At 39.1% G+C, this 22,066-nt stretch overlaps 1 long non-coding RNA gene and 1 pseudogene across 1 annotated transcript; one reads left to right on the top strand and one right to left on the bottom strand.

Annotated features, from left to right (window-relative positions):
* Positions 1 to 230: 230 nt before the first annotated feature.
* Positions 231 to 18,187, top strand: LOC147828200 (uncharacterized). Its single transcript, XR_015451193.1, has 2 exons — positions 231 to 2,292; positions 2,491 to 18,187. It is a non-coding gene; the product is annotated as an uncharacterized LOC147828200 (long non-coding RNA).
* A 1,877-nt stretch (positions 18,188 to 20,064) lies between these two features.
* On the bottom strand, positions 20,065 to 21,320 carry LOC147828199 (olfactory receptor 14C36-like; annotated as a pseudogene).
* Positions 21,321 to 22,066: the final 746 nt, after the last annotated feature.

Below are 22,066 nucleotides of genomic sequence, written 5' to 3'. Positions count from 1 at the left end.
CAACTGGCTGTAGTTCAATAAGAATATAATAAAACTCTGTTATAGTAGACTCGTTCACAGAGAAATTTTGGCAAAGCTAAATCTAATTCCTTTCAATGTACTCCAATACAGCCAAAATACTGTTCTTGTGAGTAACACACCCATTAGAATGACAAGCTTCCTACAGTACAGAGATTTTTCTTTATTTTCTTTACAATCAAATCAGCATTTTATTGCTTTGAATTAAGAATGCAAAAGGAAAATATTTTATAGTAAAATCAATAAAGGACATACAGTTTCATTATGGCTATTTTTTATTATAAGCCTATATTTTCCTAATTTAAGAGACATATTTGATCATTTTAGACATGAGATTACTTCATTTAATTTTTCTTGTAAGGAAAAATTTGAAACTCTTGGGAAACCCTGCTGATTTAAAGACCCTAATGAAGAGAGTGACCAGTAATATGTCTCTTTGGTCACAAATCAAGGGTAAGAAGTTTTAAAAGTCCCCCCCCTTTTTCTGTCCCTTCTTTTCTTCCCTCTCTTTTTCCCTTCCTTCTTTTCTTCTTCTTCTCTTTTTCTTTTCTTCCTCTCTCTCTTTCTTTCTTTCTTTCTCCCCCATCCCTTCTGACCTCATCAGTCTTTAAATCTCCTGTGAGGCAAGGTTCTTAGAATCAGGATCATCAAACACTCTCCATATTATTCTGTTTATCTTCTTAAAACCCTGGGTTTGTTCAAATCCCATCCCACAAGCTGTCATGTTTCTTTTAAATTCTCATCTTCACAAAAAAATTCCTTGGTCAATAGTAGTGAAGCCCTGGTCTCATCTGGAAAGCAGAGTCAATGCCCTTGAGCCTGGCCTTTGGTGCCTCCAACCTGACTTGTGGACCACAGTAAGTCTAGGTCTGGCCCGGTTTGCTTGTTCAGATGGATGTTCTCCTAGGGCCAGCGTGTCCTACTATCATTGTCCCCCATACATAGCTGGGGAATGTCTGCCTTTCCACCCTCTCAGATCAGGCTTTCCTGATCTCAGATTACCTCCATACTCATTCATTCATTCTTCATACTTGTTCAACAAACACTTGCTGGAAATGCAGTATGGGCCAGCCACATGGTTTCCTGGCTGCGTCTTGAACACTATTTATCCTATCCATTCTTTAAGACCTGCTTCTTCCATGAAGCTTCCTTACCTGTGAAGGATCAGCAGAACCTTCCCTCTCTGGTCTCACAGCACTCTGTTTTCCACTCTAGTGCTAAGCATAGTGTTTTGAACTTGAGTCAAAACCCTCAGACAAGACTGACCTCTGTCAAAGCCTCTGTGCCCTTCAGCAAGTAAATTTACATTTATCAATTTCAGTTTCCTTGTCTATAAAATAGAGAACTATTTACATCATAGGGTCACTTGTGAAATTTAAATGAGATAATATAAACCAGAACTCTATATTTACATAAGGAATTACTGTTTTATGTCTATGTCAATATTTGAATAATGCACTTTCGTTATTTTGTTAATACTTTGAAATTCTTCTTTCTGATGAAATTTGTTAAACATAGAAGAGCTCTATGATATCTAAAAGTAGACATCATATTAAATATACTCTCTTTCTGGGTAGATGACTTTTTCTGGGTAGACTGCTCCAGGGGCAGCAAAGAAACTTGTGGTGATATTGTTACTATGGAGGAAGACAGTGATCTCACTGATAATCTTGTCTGGACTCATTTTGCGGGCAGAAGAGCATTCTGAAGACCATCCTTACACTGTGTTTTCATGGAGAACTAAAGCAGAAAAACTATGGATTCAAGCAAAGACTTAAAAGTGCTAGAAATTCCTCCAGGAACTTTCATTCATCAACTAATTTTATGATTGGCCATTTTTAGAAATGAGCAAGAGCAATTACTTAACTGACTGGTGGCCACAGGGCCCTCTGAGGACAGAGCAGTAGCAGCTTCTGTGACCAGCAGTGGGAGGAACAGAGCCTCTGGGAGCCTGTCACTTTCCAGTGGAACTCTGAGAGGAATTAAGTAGGTTAAGCCCTAAGAATATTCCTAGGTAGCCTGTCTGAGTTGAAATCTGACCAAGAACCCTTAAACCTTCCCTTAGGGCAAGGTATAAGGATGAGAAATGATTAGGCTTTGTTTTGGATCTCATCTGAAATGGGGGACTGTCCCCAACAAAGGTGCTCTGAATAGCAATCCCAGCATGGGGCACCTCCTGAACCAGCAACCTTATCTGCACAATACCTCAAGGAAACCTGTTCCATGCTAACCAGGTGGAACTCAGGTGGTTATGGGATGCCAGGACTCTATTAAGTGAGTTAAAAACATGTTTATCATAACTGTGTGGTTAATAATAGGAAAAAACAAATATCAAATTGTAATTTACTGTATTAATAATGAAGCTCCTCTGTCTAGTTTGTAAAACAACAATAATATGTCTATAAAAGCTGGAGATACATGCCTATTTTTTGCACCTCCAGCAAATAATCTCCAATTCTCTCTCCCACACAGGAGGATCCATTTCCAGGGGCAAGTCCTGGTGGTGGAGTGTTCTCGGAGGGGGAGGGAGAGGACAGCTGGCATGAAACTCAGAGACTGGGAACAAGGTCACAGTGTTCATCTCTGGAGACACACAGAAGAATGGAGAATTGGCTCTTTCATCTGCAGCCTCTGCTCTGCTTTTTGCTGCCCCTGAGCCTCTGCTGTCCCCAAGTGGCCATCTGGACCTCGCAGTAGGTAGCAGTGAGATGTTGGTGTGGAGGTAAAAGTTCTCTGAGGCTTCCTGTTTACAAGGCTGCAGCACGGATTCTTTTTACTTTCATTTATGGAACAGCCCCAGTGTGGTGGTAAAATGAACAGGTGAGCAGCTGTCAGCGACATTAAGTTCAAAGCCTCCCCCAGCATGGTGGCAGCAGGTCCCGGGCTGCAATTCTCTGAGCCCAGCGCCTCTCAGCTCATTCTCTTCCTCTTGGTGGGCCAGACGACTTAGTGCCGCTTTAATTTTGCAGCTTTGATTTAACTTGTAGTTAGAGATACAGATTTTTGTGTTCAACATATGAGTTCACACCTTGGCTCTGTTATTTGCAATCTGGGTAACCTTGGGTAAATATCTAAGTGTTTAGAGGCTCAATTTTCAAATATATAAAATGAAAATTAAAATAACAGTCAGGAATATACCCATAGCATTTCACACGTGTTCATCCCGTAGAGGCTGAAACTGTTGATAATTTTGGGGAAAAAGTAAAAACCTGATTTTTTGCACATTTCCACCCTAAAGATATGGTGCTTTTTGGCCTCTGCATGCCTCTAAAGTTGTTGACAAACTAAGGTGTGGTGTCTTATGTCTGTAATCCCAGCACTCCAGAGGCAAATGCCAAGAGGATCGCTGTGAGTTTGAGGTTTGAGGCCAGCCTGGGATACATAGTGAGTTCAAGGCCAGCCTGTACTACAAAGCAAGATCCTATTTCAACAACAACAACAACAACAACAAGACAAAAAAAACCTCAAGCAAACAAACAAACAAAAAAACAAGCTGAAGTTGCCGACAAGAGTAAAAAAAATGAGTTTTCATGACCATATTAAAAAAAAAATCTCTCTTACAAACTTAATGAAACTTTTAAGCAATATTTCCTATTTAGTCTAATATATGATAATCTACATAACAATGAATATAAATTCATTATACAGTGTGGTGAATAAAAGTTATTTTGGCTAGTACCAGTTAGGAGAAAAATCTTTTGAAGGCTTCATGATATTTGAAGAAATATACTAGGTGTGACCAAAACATATGGTGAATGTTTAAATTAAAAAATTTTTACAGAAAAATGAACATTGCCATAAATCATCCTCAAAATATTCTCCTTGCTTCACACTTATCCCATCATTCTTGCCACTTTCTGAAGCAGTTCGGAAGCAGTCCTCTTTTGTGTCTTTTCATGGCTACGTAGATGTCCTACATTGACTGAAAACCTTTATGGTAATTTCTATCAAATAAAGTTTTAGGTATATCCTCATCCACCTTACTTACCAGATCTGGCTCTTTGTGACTTCAACTTCCTCAAAGTCAAAATGACCATGAGAAATAAATGTTTTGAATCAACTCAGGACATCAAGGTAGCCATGACAGCACAACTAAAGACATGAAAGAGGACTGTAGAACTGCTTCAAAATGTGTTTAAAGCAAGGGAGAGTATTTTGAGGGGGATTCATGGCAATTTCTTATTGACTATAGTAATTTTAAAAAATTTAAACATTCACAGTAGGTTTTGATCATACTTCATACTTATGAATAAACTTAATCACAGAGTTCTCTAAGTGGAGAGAACTATTTATCTTCATGGTTTTTCATTTTGCAGAGAGTATCAGTCAAGTGTTTCAGCCTCTATAGCTCTCCTCTGAGGAAGCCAATGTGTCCAAGAAGTGGGCAGCAGAAACCTAATCTTGAGCAGAGGACTTAATCTCTGTCTTTGGTACCGGGGATCGAACTCCGGTCCCTGAGTTTGTGCAGCAAGTGACGAAACCACTGAGCTAAATCCCTGGCCCGACTTAATCTCTTAAACAGAGACGTAGGTCAGATGAAAGAACAGGGGAAGTAGAAGGGGAAACAGAACAAAGACAAAATTATGTCACCATAGAAAAGATTACAATAAAGCTGAGAACGAGATAATAAAAGTGACTTCAAAGTCAAGGCCAATGTCACCTTTTAGAAGACTTGAAGTGAGTATCCCCCCTGGCTGAATAAGCAGTATCAGCTCTTCAGATGTGGGTCCAATGCTCAAGAAAATTTCAAGAGAAACTGGATGGGAGGGTTAGAGTCCAGCCTCTGGTTTGTCTTTGTGCCTTACTTATCTAGCTTTCAGGAATGTCACTTGTAAGTGGATGGGGCAGACCTACCTCATATTTTATGGCTGACACTCTGGATTACCATGATCATATGAGAACTATCAGATGTGGCCCCTGCTCTCATAGTGGTCACACTGTGGTTGGGAGATAGCCATAAACACAGACCATGCAAGAACAGCTGGTGATAGAGGAGAATTTTTGTTAAAGAAAAAAAAAGAAAGAAAAGAAAAAAAAAGCTAAATAAGTGGGTTGAACCCAGGTGGCTTTGAGGATCCTGTGCCTCAACTTCTGAGGAATGGCTTTGCAGGGGTCAGTGATAATAGGAGTAAAGACAGAATCATCACTGCCTCTTTCCTTTTCATCTCAGTTTACTGGGGCAGGACGTGTGGATGCACTGAGCCTCCAATGTGAAGCACATGAGTGAAAAATAATAGGATTTCAACGCACTCTAAGCTATAAAGATTTTTCATAAAAATCATTCCATTCCTGAAAAAGAAACATACCATTTAAAACTTAAGCTTTTTTTGTAAAGTCCCAAGTGGTAAATCTCCATGATTTATTTCATCAACTTGAAAATTCATCTGGTAACAAATGAATAGTAAAAACTTTAATTCTAGAAGAACAGAGGAAAATTGGCCTTTTCAAAGAAAGAGCTCTATCAACCCAAATAAGAATTGTCACATGTAATTTTATCACAATTCCCTTGTATTACATGAGTGCCTTATTTTTGAATGGCAATTTAGATACATCAGAGAGATTGAATTCCATGGGACTATCAGTGATTATACAATGTGGAAAATTGTGGGCCTGGCTCTTCCTTTTGTCCACGGCTTGTGTCTGTGAGTTGCTGAGGGGAAAAGATCTAGAAGTTGGGTCTTGGTCATCCTGGGATGCAGCACAGAAAGACAGCTTGTCCTGGTAATGTATACACTTTTATTAATATTTTCCACAGGAAAGATTGCTGTTGGCTGCATAGAGCCGAAAACCCAATGTAATACCAGCTCAAGCAAGATATTTACTTTTTTTTCTGTCAAAAACCCAAGACAAAACAAAGCAACAAAAACAAGGCTGGAAGGAAGTAATCTGTATACTAGAAATCCAAAGGCTCCATGAAGCTGTAGAACTGAACTTTAACTTTATAACATAATTTCCTGCATGTATCTTCTATCTCAGCATTAATTCACAGCCAATGGTGGCTGCTGGATCTTGGCCTTCTTATTTGAGCTCTGGACTAAATCAGAAGGACAAAAGATCCTTCCCAGTTGAAGTTCACACAGTAACCCCCCTTCAACTGGCCATATCTCACTGGGCTCACCCACACTAAGCTATGAGGGTGGCTGGAAACCCAGTCTTAGTGCTGTGGGTGGTGCCCTGAACCACACAGGGCTGTGGTCTCTAGCAACTCAGGGCGGAATGGGTACTTCTTGTGCCTACTCAGGGTGGCTTTAAAAGGGTGAGGGCCTGATGTTGGGTGAGAGAACCCTTCCTCACAAGCCCACTATCCTTACTAGCCTCTGGCCCAGCCTCTGCCCTCTCTCAGGCTGTCTGTCCCTTCTCTGGAACATGGAAATAGAAATGCTTCTGCTCTGTGGTGCAGCCTCAGCCAGTGACCATGATGAGCCTATCCTAAGTGTCAGTCTGAGCAGGGTGGAGATTTGCGACTTTTGGGAGACAAGTGGTCAAGTGGCAGAGAGAACACTGAGCTCCACCTTTCAGCACTGCGGGAGTGAGTAAACCCCACGAAGATGCCTATAATGCTGGGAACTGCCAGAGCAAGCCTGGGGGGCGGGGACCGGGGCTTCTCCCTGCTGGAAGAACATGTTTGAATCTCACTAGCAACAGAAATTGCTCTTCTAATTTCTTCCCCAACTCTCCTTCATGTTCTCCTTCTCGTACCAGTTTCTCAAAAGTGCAGTTTTCTGGACCCATGACTCTCCTTGCCCATTCCTCACCCCTGTCAGCTGGCTTCTGCTCACTGCTTCTTGGAACTTCTCTCCTGAAGGCACAGGCCTCCTAGGCCATCACAGTCCAGGTCTACACCAAGCTGGCCCACCATCTTCTTTCCTTGGTACATCCTTCACTTGTGTCCAGACACTGGTTCTGAGGTCTATCTTACATGGGACATATCAGGTTTTCTCCTCCCAGCTCTAAACTTTTCAAATCAGCCCCAGCTTGTCTTCTGCTTCTGTCTATTCCTCAAATATTAATGTTTCATACCATAGAACTGTTCACAGCTCACTTTCCTTCTTTTACCACAAGATCTTTGGTAATTTTTGTAGTTTAACCCTTTCTTTTCTGGCTTCAGATGCATACTCTCCAACCTCTCATTTGACCTTATTCATAACTCACAGCTAAATGATACACAACACCTCCAAGTGTCTAACTGTCCTGTGAAGTCTTGGTGTGGTCTTTCTATCACCACCTTCTTTGTTCAGTCTCTTTGTGGTTGGGGATACACCAGTAGCCTCCAGGCTAGCCCACCCAATCAATCCCAACTCCCTAAATGCTTTCCAAGTGGCTCTCACTCTCCTAGCCAAAGCACAGTTGTGATGATGTGATGACCTATTTGCCAATATTAACTTATTGTCCTTGGCTTGTAGTTAAATACCTGTGAATACTCTTCTACTTTTTCTCCAGTCTTTTCCTTGCAACTTCAGCTAGAAGTGTGTTGCTTTAGTTCAAAAATTTCATTTACATGAGTTCCTTCCAGCATTTGAAACCTAGGTAAACTGTTTTATGAAACCTCTTCTCAGCTTCAAATCTAGGTTCCAAGGGCTTACCATTTGGATCAGTCACATTGGTCCTTACCCACATTATCTCTTGAGTGTGACTGCAATTTCCTGAAGCACAGAAATTGTGTCTGAATTTCTCTTTCTCTTTACCTTCTCCCTTTTTTTCTTCCTTCCTTTCTTCCTTCTTTCCTCCTTCTCTCATTCCTTCTTTTCATTTATAGCTCTATGTATAGTCCATTTTAAGCTGGTTGGTGTTCAACAAATATTTACTAAATGAATAAACAAAAGAAAAACAAGACCATGACCAGACAACTTTATCTCCTGAATGATCACTTTCTTTCTCCTTGGATGGTACTTCCTGTGTCCTCCATTAATAGGGCAGATATTACTGATTAAATAGTAGGAAAGTTTTGTCTTTTGTGACTTAGACTACAGATCACACAACTTTTGTGGAAGCAACTGCAAGCAGGAAAAGAGAACCAGTGAAATGTTTGCATATTTGTTCTGACCACCCTTGTGCCCAGGTAAAGTCATGGCTACTTGAAGAAATGAAGGAGCCATTCAAATGAAGAAGTGATATTCTGTTTGTAGATTGATAAAGAAGGCTTCACAAACAGGGAAAATAAGATAGAGCAGCTAACATTTTACAATCACTTTTTAACTAATATACTTGTGTTTTGCTATTTCTTGGAAAAAGTTATTTTTACTTAGAAGCCCAAGTCTCCAAATTAAATAAGTGCCCAGAAATAAACAAAATAGACTTTTGCCAGGGCTATGCACCAGAGAACTGCAGCACATACTGCTTTAAGCCAGGAATGATTCTAGTATCTGAGATTGGAAGTTCAAAATTGAACTTTATCTTCTGATTTACCATGACCCTCAAGCAAGGGGTTGGGTTATGAATGAAAAATGATGGGATCCTTCAATGGAAATACTGCCAAGGAAGCAGAGATATTCCTCACCTGATGGTGGATGTAGCTCAGCTCTCATCTGGCCCAAGGCTCTTTTATGTATCTTGGTATAATGGGCCAGAGCTCAGAAAACCCTGGTTCAGTTTGCAGCTTACACTCTCTGTGACATGTGGCCTTTCTCACTTCCCCATCACGTACCCCGACAGTGCCTCACTGGATGCCCTAGAACCTACAGCTTTTGTGTAACCTTAGGGCTACCAGAAACCATCTGAGCCTCCACCAATATAACTGTCAACACAGCTCCTTTTGAGTGGTAGCATCCAGAGTGGCTGGGGGAGGGGTTGTAATGCCTCCCCTTAACCTCCATAGGCTTCCCCTCCCTGTGAGCTAACTCAAATTCATATGTGGGCTATACAGAGACTTTGTGTTTCCTTTGCAAACACAGCTTCAAGAGAAGTCTCAGGCTTGTCAAACAGGTGACCCCCCCCCCCCCCGCAAGAGATCTAGGAGCTGACATTGCCACCCAGGCTTTCACTCTCTTGTCCCCAGATCGAGCCCAATAATCTTGGGCCGATCTCAACAAGGCAGAAAATACTGGTCCAGCACCCTTTCCTCCGGAGATGTCAGCAACCGTTCCGGAGAGCTACAGAGTTCTGGATTATAAAGTAGGGGAGAGACTTGGGTAATTTAACCTAAAGCAGATTGAGAAAGGGAGAATATAAACCATTTTTCATTACGCAAGCACAGGGTTTGTAGCAACACAACATTGTAGGAAAAGTCCAGAAGACTTGAGTTATTTCAGCTCTGCTACTAACAACTACACTTTGACTATTTTTTGCTTAAGTTTCTGAGCCTTAGTTTTACCATGTACCCAAGATAAAAAATAAGTCCTTCTTCCCGTGTTTGCTGTGAGGATTAGATGAGACAGCTGTGGTGAGAGGCCTCCCACAGAAGATGCCCAAAATCACAGCAGCAGTGACATCAGTAACAGAAGTGACAATGACAACAATAAGGGAGGTGGTGCCCAGCTCTCACACACAATAAATGAGAATTAAGAAGAAACTGACAAACTCTGGTTTGAGGTTTAAGCAGAATACGTGAAATAATTCCTCAGAGTGATGACTGAAAAGTCTTAGGGGTGTCTGGGATTCTCCTGTCATAGTTCCAAATTAGGAGTCCCTGTGTCTTTAGTTAGCAATGGCTCGGGTACATTTCTGCCTGAAGCTGATGAGATAGATTGGTACACTTTCAAAAGTGCTTTTCTGCACTAGTATAAAAGAGTGACCTTATAGTCATTCTCTTGATGGCAAAAGAAGTGATATTCAGCAAAGTGGCCATGATCCTGTAATCAGACATTGGGAACCTGAAGTTTTAAGAGTCACACTCAGAATCTCAGAATTTCTCTGTTTCCTTCTGTGTTTAGACTAGAAATCAGCTTGATCCTCAGTAGTAACCATGAAAGAATATTTTACATAAGAAATTACTTCCATGTAAATAGAATTATTTGAAAGAAGTTCTGTGGGTGGCCCACACATCCTTGAGTTATGCAGTTTTTTCTTGATTACTTTGGAATTTTTACCTGAGCCAAAAATATTTAGCCTGTGTGTATCCTAGAGAGCTATGTCACTCAGATAATATTTAAGCATCCTGAACATCTGGAGCACAGGCAATGCCTCCAGATGTGGGGAGAATGAGGTATCAGTGCTCTTTATCCAAGTCCTTAAGGAGGAGCCAATGCCATGACTTCAAATATACATGAAAGTTACTGGTCTGGAAACTGGCAAATATGTACCCACTGAAGCACTGTGCTAGTTTTTAGTGGTAAGAGAGCAGCCCTAAAGTATTCTCTATGAAAAGGAAAACACTACTTGAAGTACTACGCTACGTTCTGGAGGCTTTGAGTCAAACTTAATTTGTACTGTGTGGGGAGACAGGAGAGCAAAATTGCTGATGATCCTGACTTAAGTAAAGATGATCCTACTTGCCACAGGATTTGAAACCCTAAAGATGTTGCAGGGAGAGAAACTTGTCCATGTCACCTAGGAGAAGAGTTACATTGTGTTTCCTAAAATGGGACATGACATCATTATGATCCAGGAATAGGAAGCTTCTGCAGTCCTACCCTGGGTGGGGCAGGTAAGAGCACAAAATGTTTCTATTCTGAGCAGCAACTGGTTTTGGAAATTTCAAAAGCAATTTGTTAGTTTTGAATTTTTTTATTTGTTCATGAATGGAAGAGATTCTAGAATTACACAGGCATTTAGTGATGATCTTGATGAATCCATTACTTTATTTTCAAGATAATTTATTATTCTGATGCTATAGTTCATTATGGAAGAGAAGGTTAAAAAAAAAGAAGATAAAGAGAAAAACCCATTGATAATCTTCTTCCCCAGAAACGGCCACCCTTGCTCATTAACTGTATTTCTTAACTTGGGTGTACTTAAAACACTCATGTACTAATACATAATTAAGAATATACTGTAGATGTTTTATACATTTGTAAACTTAATTTTGTATCTTGATGATTTTGTCACATCCTTAAATGTTCTTAACTCATTTAAAAGGCAATATGATCTTCCCTCAGGGGAATAAATTAAAATTTTTATGTAACCTTTCCCATATTGGTGGACATTTAAGTGATTTCTATTTTTCACTATCATTAAAAAACAGATTAAAGATAGCTAAGTACTTGAATCTTTTTCCATCTTTGTTTCTTTAAGTTTCATTCTCAGAATCCAAATGATTAGGTTAAGTTTATGAAAATTTAAAGACGGAATTGGCATACAAATTTGTTTTGTAAACTAGGAACCGAGGCCAATGAAATTGGGGATTTCCTAGAGATCATATGGTCTACTGCACTGAAGCTCCTGTCCCATATTTGAGCTGTTAGGGCTCCCTAAGGTCAGCTCTAGCATGTGGTTCATGATCCAGCAAAAGGGAAGGAAACAAGAAACTCTATTAACCAATGTATGCTGTATTTTCTTTTCTGGAATGAACAAATCTGTAGAAGTGTTGAGGCAGTTTCAGTGTGTGTGTGTGTGTGTGTGTGTGTGTGTGTGTGTGTGTGTGTATGGATGTGTACTAATAAAAACTCTTCCTTTGATCTGGGTCAAAGAGGCTTTCTCTTTGACCCAACTTGAATTTACCTTGATGTCCGTCTAAGCAAAATATAGTTTCTGGGAGTAAAAATCCAGTTATATTTGTTGTATTTTTGGTGGCTTCCATTTACAGAATTGTATGTGAAACTAAGGTTAGTTTATTTAGGGTAAGAGGGTGGAATCTTCTGAGCTAATTAAAGTAGGGTTAACTTGCAAATCTCTAATGCTGATCAAAAATTTCAGACATTAAAAAGCAATTTGTAAATTTTAAGTATATGCCAAGAGCCAAATGGCCTTGTGCTAAAATAGTAACTGTGGCTTAATAAAATGGAGAAGCTGAGAGCTTCCTGGGATTATAATGAAAGATATTTCTGTGTTTGGAAGACAACGTAATTTACATATTTATTGGGCTCTGGTTTAGTAGAGCACCAAGGGCAAACAGGGACCTAACTTGGGGCAAGTCCACTCACTTCATGTGTCAAGTTGATGGTGTTCTTATTTATTTTGATATAAAAATAAATCTGTGATAGAGTCTATTATGGAGAACTCCTCTCTACTCACCTGCTCTCTGGGGAAAGCTGGCTTTTCCGCAATTTCAGGGAGATATTGGGTTGGGCTGGCTCTGCTCAAGGAATTCAAAGCCCATAGGCTCACACATCACCAGGAAGGAAGCAGTACTTTTTTCAATCTGTATGTCTTCTAGTTTTACCACTCTGTATACATCCATGGCCTCATCACTGCCAGCTGGCCACAGCTACCCTGAACAGGCTCAGTCCCTCTCATGAGAAATTGGAGAGGAATGTTATATTATCTACAGACTAACCTTGAACTCTTTTGTGCTTGAGAAGATCTATAATTGTGTTATTATTGATGCATCATTGGGAGTAGACAAGATTAATGCAGACTGTGTGATTATGAGTAAATTGCTTAATCTCTCTGAACTTTGGTTTCCTTTGTAAAATAGGAACAACAATAATTCTTACTCACTGTGTGGTAAAGATTGCTGAGGAGAACAGCCATGGCACTCAGCCCTTGGTCATTATTAGCTATTTTTAGCTATTAGCACTGTGATTATTCTCCATTGGGATTTCCCCTTTTGATTTGTATCTTTCTTTCATCTTGACTACTGGGTCTCAAGTTTCTTTATCTTCAAAGTTCAACATTACAGAATAATGGCACTTCATCAATCATACTACTTGTCAGAGAGTGGATTCTCAGCATAACAACCAACATGCCTGATTTTGCTTTTAAAATATCAAAACTAAACCAAATCAGCCACCTTACTAGTAGCTGATGCAAAATTTTTCATGCTTATGCATCTCAGAAAAACAGATCTAGGGCTAACCTAGAATGCATGAAGCCCTAGTAATGGAAGAAAAAAAAAGTGAGCCTAATGATTTCTGAGAATTTTGCTATAATCTAGAGCAGTGGTGGCGAACCTATTGCATATGTGCCACTGTGGGCTGTTATCACTGAAAGCTCTCAAAAGGTTTGCCATCACTGATCTAGAGCAAAGTGAAATCCTTTAAATTCTATAGTTCATTTGATGAGTTGATATTTAGGAACTATGTTAAAAGTAATATGAGATATCTTGCTCAGTTAGGCTACAAGTGAAAATGAATGTGAGAATAAAGGGAGGAATAAAAAGAAAGGTCTAAGTGGTTAAAAAAAAACAGTAGGTACTAGAGCTAACCTACAGACTTTCAGTGAAAAGGGGTCTGATCTTAGAAAAGTGGAAATAAACCTAGATGCATGGAATGTTTGTTATGCGAGATGACTAAAGAGTGGATTTTTAAGCAACGTGGGGGGCCAAGGTACGTGCATGGAAGAGACTATGCTACCAAAGAAATATTTTTTATCTGATGTATGGCTATTTCACAAGTTACCAGGAACAAGAAATATCATTACAATAAAAGATGAGTTAGCCTGTGACAGAGTGTTTTTAGTAGCACAACAAAGTATTATTCTTGAGAGATGGGTAAGGTCAGTGTTGATAATAGTGGGAGGAGAGGATTCTGGGTTAACTCACAAAAACAGAGTATCCCCCTCTAGTAGTAGTAGAGTCAACTACAGGCACACAGCCCTGATGGAAGACCTTCCATTGATGAGTCCTTTCAGTCTGACCACAGCTGACCATATGCTGGTGAAATCAGAAATACAAAGGGCTGATTCCTGCCACAGGATGTTTTACAGTGTGAGAATGACAGATACAGGCAATTTCGTGTCATATTCCAGTACGACCTCTTTGGGAGCGTGCCATGGAAACAGTGGAGAAATGTTGTGCATGCACAGATCAGGTTCCTTGGTAAGCCTCAGCACCTCTCTTCCAAAGTCTCATGACCTTCACCTTCATTCCCATCAGCCTCAACTTGAAATAGCCCAAGGTGACCCTTGCATCACTTACAACTAAACCACCAGAGAGATTTTAAGCTTTTGGTTTCCAGTCTCCTGTCACAAGTTCCTCTGCTCCCTCCAGTAATGTCACTGTTCCACAACATCCTTTCCACAAAGGACAATGACTTTCTCTCATTTATAGGTTGAACTGTGTTCCCCCTTTCCGCAAAATCCATATGTTGAAGTCCTAATCCCCTTATAATGTGACTGTGTTTGGAGATAGGGTGTTTAACTGGGTAATGAAGGTAGGTAAAAGGAGGTCATATGGCTGGGCCCCAGTCTTATAATTTAAAGAGATGGTGACACAGATAACACACAGACTGCAGGATGGCCATACAAAGACATAGGGAGGAGGAGGCCATCTGAAATCCAAGAGGGCAGGCCTCTGGAGAAACCACCCTACTGACACTATGACCTTGGACTTCTGACCTCTAGAACTCTGAGAAAATAAGTTTCTATTGTCCATTTAAGCCGAGATGTGGTATTCTGTTATGGCACTCTTCTCCAACATGCCTTTCCCCAGGCAGTGGCAGCTTCCCTCCCTGCTCAGTCCAGCCCAACGCATGTGTCTTTTGTACTTGCCAGCACCTCCTTGCAGGTTCTAGATGTGTCATTTAGTCACACTCTTACTAGTCCTCCTCTGGTATAACCAAATCCCAACATCTCATGATAATTTCTGCTGTCACAGCCAGGCTGCAAAGGATCATAGCACTTAGCTCCATGAAGTGAGGCCAATTCTGTGCCCCCAACACTTTCCCATTATATGTGTGACACTAGATTTGATGCTCAGCAGCTGAGCATTGGAGAGGGGACCCCAGGAGGATGGATCAGCTCTGAAGCTTGAGGTGTGAGACCATCTCCCTCTGCAGACAGCATTCCCTTGCAGCACATGTCTAGGTCAAGCTCTCCAAATGCTACTGCCTGATGCGGTAACCTCTGAGTGCAGGTACTTCTACCCTTAGTCATGTCAACATAATTACAATTATATTTTGTAATATATTATCTATAAGACATAATATATAAACATTGGTAAATGTTTAGAATGTGCATTTCAATGTGAATGAATATTACATTATATAGTTATTCTATGATGACAATACACAAATATATGTATATTTAAACATAACTATTTTACACTGTAAAATGCAATCAATATTTTGCTTTTTCTAAAGAAGGAAATTTGGGGGCTATAAGTTTGGCTCAGTGGCACCAGCTCATGCCTGGCAATCGCAACTTACTGAGTATGATCCCCAGTTCTGCACAAAAAAAAGGAAATTTGGAGCACAGTGAACGTTGGTTTCTTCAACATCTACTAATTAGTCCTTTGCACTCCACATCTGTACACCAGAGATGATTATTATGAGTCATTGATTTAACACACAAATACAAAGATGGATTCACAGTAGAATTCATAGAAAAAAATTCCTGAATCTCCTTGTTCTCCAAAAAGAACTCTTCAGATTTGGGGAAATTCTGATGCTGTTGTCAGTGTCTTTATTATATTAATTATTGTGAAACAAAACAGAAGAGTATCAGAGCAAAGTGAAGTCTGAAGGTCTCACTCTGCTGCATGTTATTTGAAGTAAGAGGGGAGCAGGAGGCCTGAGCATTTGTTTCATACAATGACTACACTTCCACTCGAAGGATACATATCAAATAAACATGATGGACACAAAGGAGACATAAAAAATAGAGGTTAATAGATGAAGATTTTTTAAGCAATTAATAACCACCACCATCCAAATTGGGCCTATTTCTAAGTGAGTCCTTTAGAAAAACTTGCATGTTTCTAAACTCAAACACTCAACTGTGAATAGAAGAAACATTCTCTGTCACATGAGATTATTGGTGTTGCTAAAACAGTGACTTTAAAAGAACTTTTTACAATTTCTATCAAATTCTGTCTTGAATGATTGATACAACACATGAACATTTTATCAGAGGCTGATAATATTTGAATGTGCTATGGGATTCAGAACCTGACATTTTATCCCCAGAGTCAGGACATATTGATCATCCTTCATGTCCACTGGTGTGACTGTCTTCCCTTTCCTACACATTTGGGGAGTTGCCCATACCACTCTTCTGACAGCCAGTGTGAATGGTACAGGTGTGTAACACATGCAGTGAGCAGAAAGTAGTGGAGCATACAGAGCAAGTGTGCGCTGTTCTATGTCTCTCTCTCTCTCTCTCTCTCTCTCTCCCTGTGCAGCCCACCCTCAGCACTTAAACTCTACTTTCACAGCCTCCTCTCAAGTTTTCAAACAGCTAAATTCTGACTCCCTTTGCTTTTTATTTTACATCAGAGATTCTTCATGAGTGACTTAAACTTTTATTATGATTCTCCTTGATATTATAATGTATATTTGAATTCTTTTTAGAGATATATTTTATATTACTTACATTACTTATTTTTATTTAATGTTATTTTTGAAATACTTGAATTCCTTTTTAAACATGTACAACTGTGTGTTTAGTTATGTTTTGGATGCTCTTTTCCCCTCAAGATGTTAGCATGCCCTGGGAAGGCACCTAGGTCCTGTCCACATCTGTGAGTGGATTGAGGGACAGATGCTGTCAGCTCTGAGGTGTGGTAGTCAGTGAGCTTCACATTGGAGGGTGATCCTCCCATCTTTTTCAGTTTGCTTTATTTTTTTGTAAATGTTTAAAAATTGTATTTCAACAGGACTGTTATTCTTCTCCATTGTCTCTGTCAAGGGTATACTGTGTAGAGAGCCCCATTCCTACCTTGAATTTAATAAATAGCCTGAATTAGAAATAACTTTTCTTCCACTACTGCTACTGCAATTTAATACTATTTTGATACTATTTTATTTTGTTATTTGTTTTGAGTGAGGGCTCACTATGTAATCCCTGCTTCACTGAACTCATTCTTTCTTGCCTCAGCCTCACTAATGCCACGATTATAGATGTGTGCTACCTTGGACACATGACTGATACTATTCTAAAACAAAAACTTTTTTTTCCGGATTGGGGATTGATTCCAGGGACTTGTGCAAGCCAGGCAATGTTCTACCATGGAGCTATACTGTCAGGACTCAAAATAAATCTTTCATGTAGATGGCATCACCAAAATCAAAATGACATCATTTTAACTCTCAAAAGGCATCATGTATGAAATTGAATGTGGTTATAAGTGAAAAGTAAAAGTATATATTCTTTTAATTAATGTGAAAACAGTCTTTAAAACATATAAATGTACATATCCACAGAGAGTGAATTTTATGCAAAAATTTCTGTGATGACAGGAAAAGTGTATAAAATTTTTTCTCTTGCAAGGAAAAGGAACTTCCGCACTGATTCTAATCACCTAAGCCAAGGCTTCTACCCCCAGCAAATATTATCCCAGCATATATTTTGTTCATTTTATCCTCAAAAACACATATATTTCATATTTAATTTTGAAGGAATACATGACTGATTATTTCCATTTCTTCTATAATATTAAATTGAACTTTGAAAATTCACTGAGAACATTTTAATTCTAGGTTTATTGATATTTGAAGAGTATATAAACACAGAACAGTATTTTAAAATGAAATATTTCTAAAGGTGATATTTTTAGATTTTTAAAAAATTAAGTTCATTGGTACATTTTAAATATACATAATAATCACATTCATCATAAGGAATTTGTGTCTGTAGATGATATATAATGATTATTCTTTATTCCTATGCCCCTACACTCCCTTCAAACCTTCTTCCCCTCCTTATTTACAAAAGTTTTGGGTTTCTTTCCCTTCTTTTCTCATTTTTTTCTTTTCTTTTCCTTCCATTCCTCTCCTCCCTCCTGAATACCCATTTCTATGTGAATATTTTCTTCAGTATCACATTAATAGTTACCAGAGTTTGGAAGTTTCTAGGATCCACTTAATTCTATAGTTTTTGCTAATTGCACTATGTAATAAAGGCTGTCATACCTGTTGTAATCAGTTGTTCTTCCTTGTATCGCAACACTGTAATTGTCTGCAGTCATTTTCATCACCACAGTCCCGTGCCAAAAGACAGAGCCAGGGAAATATCAACTTCTCATGCCTAATAATTTGGAAATGTAGGATCTAATGACAGACACAAAGGACAGGAGCCAGTGACATTTCCAAGGGAAGCCTTGATACTAGTGATAAAGCTACCTAACATGAGCACTTTACAAGTATCAACAGAGAAAACAAATTAAAATAAATATAAAATGCAAAGAAGCAGAAGAAAAATGTAACACCTGACCTCCAGCCCACACATGACAAGTACAGAGAACAACAAGATAGAAGAAATCAGAGACTACCAAGCTGAATTTTCTGAAATGGTAGCAGCAGAAGTGAAAAAAACAAAAAACAAACAAAACAAATGAACAAAAAACAAACAAAACAAATGAATGAGGTTATAGAGAAAATGAGATAAGAAATAATCTCTCAGTTTAAAAAAAAGAGATGATGATCACAGTGAAGGACTTGCTCAGTGAATCCTGAGTAGACGAAGATTAAAAAAAGTAGAAGAGCTTAGGAAAATGTTGAAAACCATGAATGACTAACATAAGAAAGAAATGGAAACTATGAAACAGATTCAACCTGAAATCCAGGAGATTAAAGATTCCATTGAAACCATACACAGTGGAATGAATCAAGGTGAGGACAGAATATCACATCTACAAGACAAGATTACAGTTAAAGTTCATGAAAAGAAGAATTTCTCAAAAATAGCAAGGAATGAAAGGGAAAAATCAATCTAACAGCTGCTAGATGATAAAAAGAATAACATAACATTCATCAGAGTTAATGAAAAAGCTGTATATAGCACAAATGACCAAAAAAAGTTTACAAAAATAATGACAGAAAACTTTACAATGGAAAGAAAATTTGACATACAGATAAGTGAGGCAAGTAGAACTCCAATTAGCCATGACCCAAATAAATCTAGACCAGGTGATATATTAATAAAGATTCCAGAAATTCAGCACATGAATAGAATATTAAAAGCTTTTAAAGAAAAGAAACAAAATACCTATAAATAAAAGCCCATCAGAATCACAGCAGACTTCTCAACACAAACTTTTGAGAAAAGGAGAGCCTGGAGTGAAATTTTCCAAGCCGTAAAATCAAACAACCTCCAGCCCAGATTGAGGTATCCTGCAAAATTGTCATTCAAAATTAATGAAGAAATGAAATATTATCGTGACAGAGAACAACTGAAGAAATTTATGACCACCAAACCAGATCGCTGCAAAATTGTGAAGGACATTTTAGAAAGTGATAAGGCTACAATTCCAAGAAGAGTAATGGAATGAATCTACCAGGCAAAGCGAGGAATTAGAGAGGAAAGACAGGGAACCAGCAACAGGAAAACAATATGACAATGAGAAATTAATGCATCTCTGTTATAATCATCAATGTAAATGGTCTCAATTCATCCTTTTAGGCTTTTTAAGGCTATTATCTTTAAGCCCTCTGGATGAAGCCCAGAGCCTTCCATGGGCTCAGCAAGCAATCTAACACTGAACTACTTCACGTAGCCCACAGAACTACTGATTTTGATGAGAATTTTAGTTGAAACCTTGCATTATTACTATACTAGTCACATTCTGTTGGCTGGGACAGACACCCACAACATAAAAAAGGGGAGACTTCATATTTTCCAGTGAATTCAATCCAAACCCAGCAGGCTACAAACATGACAGTCCTGGTGGAAGGGCTGGGTGGACTGTGCTGACCCTATGGCAGCAGGAAAGTAGGGGTGGAAGGGGGGAGCAGGGTGCACTAAGACCCCATCCAGGGTTTGCTCTGAGTGATGCCCTTTCTCTGACCATGCTCAGCTCCTAACAGCATGTTCAGCTCTGAAGTTGTCAGGGGTTGAATACATTAAAGAGTGAAGTGTACCCTGATCTAACCACTTTCCAACAATTGAAATTATAGGGAAAATTTTTCACTGAAATTTATAGCCATTGGGTATTTTTTCCTCATAATACCAAATATTTTATAGAATATTAAAATTATACAAGATAACAAATAAAACTAATCTTGATATATGATATGTTCAACCATCTTGGACAATAAATTTGCATGAAGAATACATAATAACTCTAATACATTATATCTATATATTGCCAAAACCATGGCTATGACTAAGTTGGATAGGGAAAATTTCCTTAGTCCTCAATACATTTCCCGAATAGAGCCTTCTTGTGATGAGATTCCTCATGACACTCTTTATCTGTTCATTTCTGAGACTGTAAATAATAGGGTTAAAGAGGGGGGGGGGATTACAGTGTAGAACATAGACAGAACCATGTCCCTGATGCCGGCAGAAATTGTACAGGGTCTCAGGTAGACATAAAAGCCTGAGCTGAGGAAGACAGACACCACAAGAATGTGGGGGACACAGGTAGAAAAAGGCCTGCTTCCTATCTGCTCCCACTGGAAACCTGAGCACAGTAGAAAAGATGTGAAGGTAAGACTTGATGATATAAATGAAACAGCTATCACCAACCACCAGAGCAGAGACAAGAATGGCAATCTCGTTGCTTAAGGTGTCAGAGCAAGACAGCTTCATCAGAGAGGGGATGTCACAGAAGAGCTACTGGACAGCATGTGAGTGGTAGAACGGCAGCCAGAAAGTGTTAATGGTGTGCAGGGCTTCATAAATGAGGCCACTGAGCAGAGAAGCCAGTGATCACAGGGTGATGGAGGGGCCTGCAGATGGCTCCAAAGTGGTCTTGAGCCATGATGGAAAGAAACAGTACCTCTACAAATGCAAAGAAAATCACAAGGAAAACCTCAGCTACACATCCTGGCTTTGAAATGGACCTTGTGTCCAGCAGGGAGTTCATGCAGGAGTTAGGGACTGTGACAGAAATGCAGCAGGAATCCAGGATGTACAGGTTTCTCAGGAAGAAATACATGGGTGTGTGAAGGCTCTTTTCAAGTATGGTGACAGCCACAATAAAAAGGTTTCCCATTACAGTCACCAGATAAACCAGAGAAAAGAACATGGCATAGAAAACCTGTAGATCCCTCATGCCAGAAATCTCCGTGAGGAGAAAGTCCATCATCATTGTGGAGTTGGACATCTGTCGGTGATGTGGCTTGTGCCTGAGAAGAGAAGACAGAAGTGCTGAACCCAGGAAGAATCACAGTGTGGATAATGCATTCGTAACTATTAAACTCCAGACCCAGGGATCACAGGGATGTTCAGTGCCTTGGTCTCCTGTTATTTTAGGATGATTCTTCCTTAATCTGAATGTTATACTTCTTCAACCTGAGCAGATATTTATTGTCATTATTACTCTGTTTATGATTTCTTCCTGTACTGAAATTTATGCAATCTGTGGTCTTCCAAATGTTAGTAAAGTTCTTGACATGTATGTGATATACACATATCTTAATACTAATTTGGGATATCATTAAAACATTACTCCAATTGTTTTTTGCTGTCTAGTATGCAAAGATTCCAAACTGCCCACAGTTTATAAAACTATATCACGTGATATGATTAAGAAAGGAAAAAGACCTATGTTCTAGTTTTTTAATAGAAATGAAAACACAATAATTTCTGATCTTAAGAACATTAGCTTATCTTATTCAAAATCCTAGTTGCATGTTAGAGTGAAATAAGCTTGCTTTCTTTTTTTCTCTGTCTCTCTCCCTTTCTCTTCCTCTCTTTCTTCTTTCTTTCTTTCTCTTTCTTTCTTTCTTTTTTCTTTCTCTTTCTTTCTTTCTTTCTTTTCCTTCCTTCCTTTCTTCCCTTCTTTCTTTCTTTACTTCCTTCTTTCTTCTTTCTGAGGATCTACCCCAGGACCAGAACATTTTCTATGCTGAGGACCTGCTCTACCACTGAGATAATATTCCCTTGACATAAAAGTGGCAGAGACTGATCTGTGTCTGCTACTTTCTTGAGTTGGGTACAATATTTATTTATCTCTGCTCCTGTCTCTCTCTTTGTATCTCTCTTTTTGTCTTTAAAAATTGGAACAGTAATAGGTGAGATGCTATGAGAACTAGAGAAATGACTCAGAATATCAAAAAATTCCTGAAGTATCCCGGGTTATTGTTAGAAAAGCTGATATCATGCTTGCTATGTTCCTCCATTTTTGGAGCAT

This window comes from Heterocephalus glaber, unplaced genomic scaffold, assembly GCF_053883595.1.
Source record: "Heterocephalus glaber isolate CG9 unplaced genomic scaffold, H.glaber_assembly_v1.0 deba00001235, whole genome shotgun sequence".
In the NCBI taxonomy this organism is placed as follows: domain Eukaryota; kingdom Metazoa; phylum Chordata; class Mammalia; order Rodentia; family Bathyergidae; genus Heterocephalus; species Heterocephalus glaber.
The sequence above is the reverse complement of the archived record's forward strand: the minus strand, read 5'-3'. Positions and strand labels throughout refer to the sequence as shown.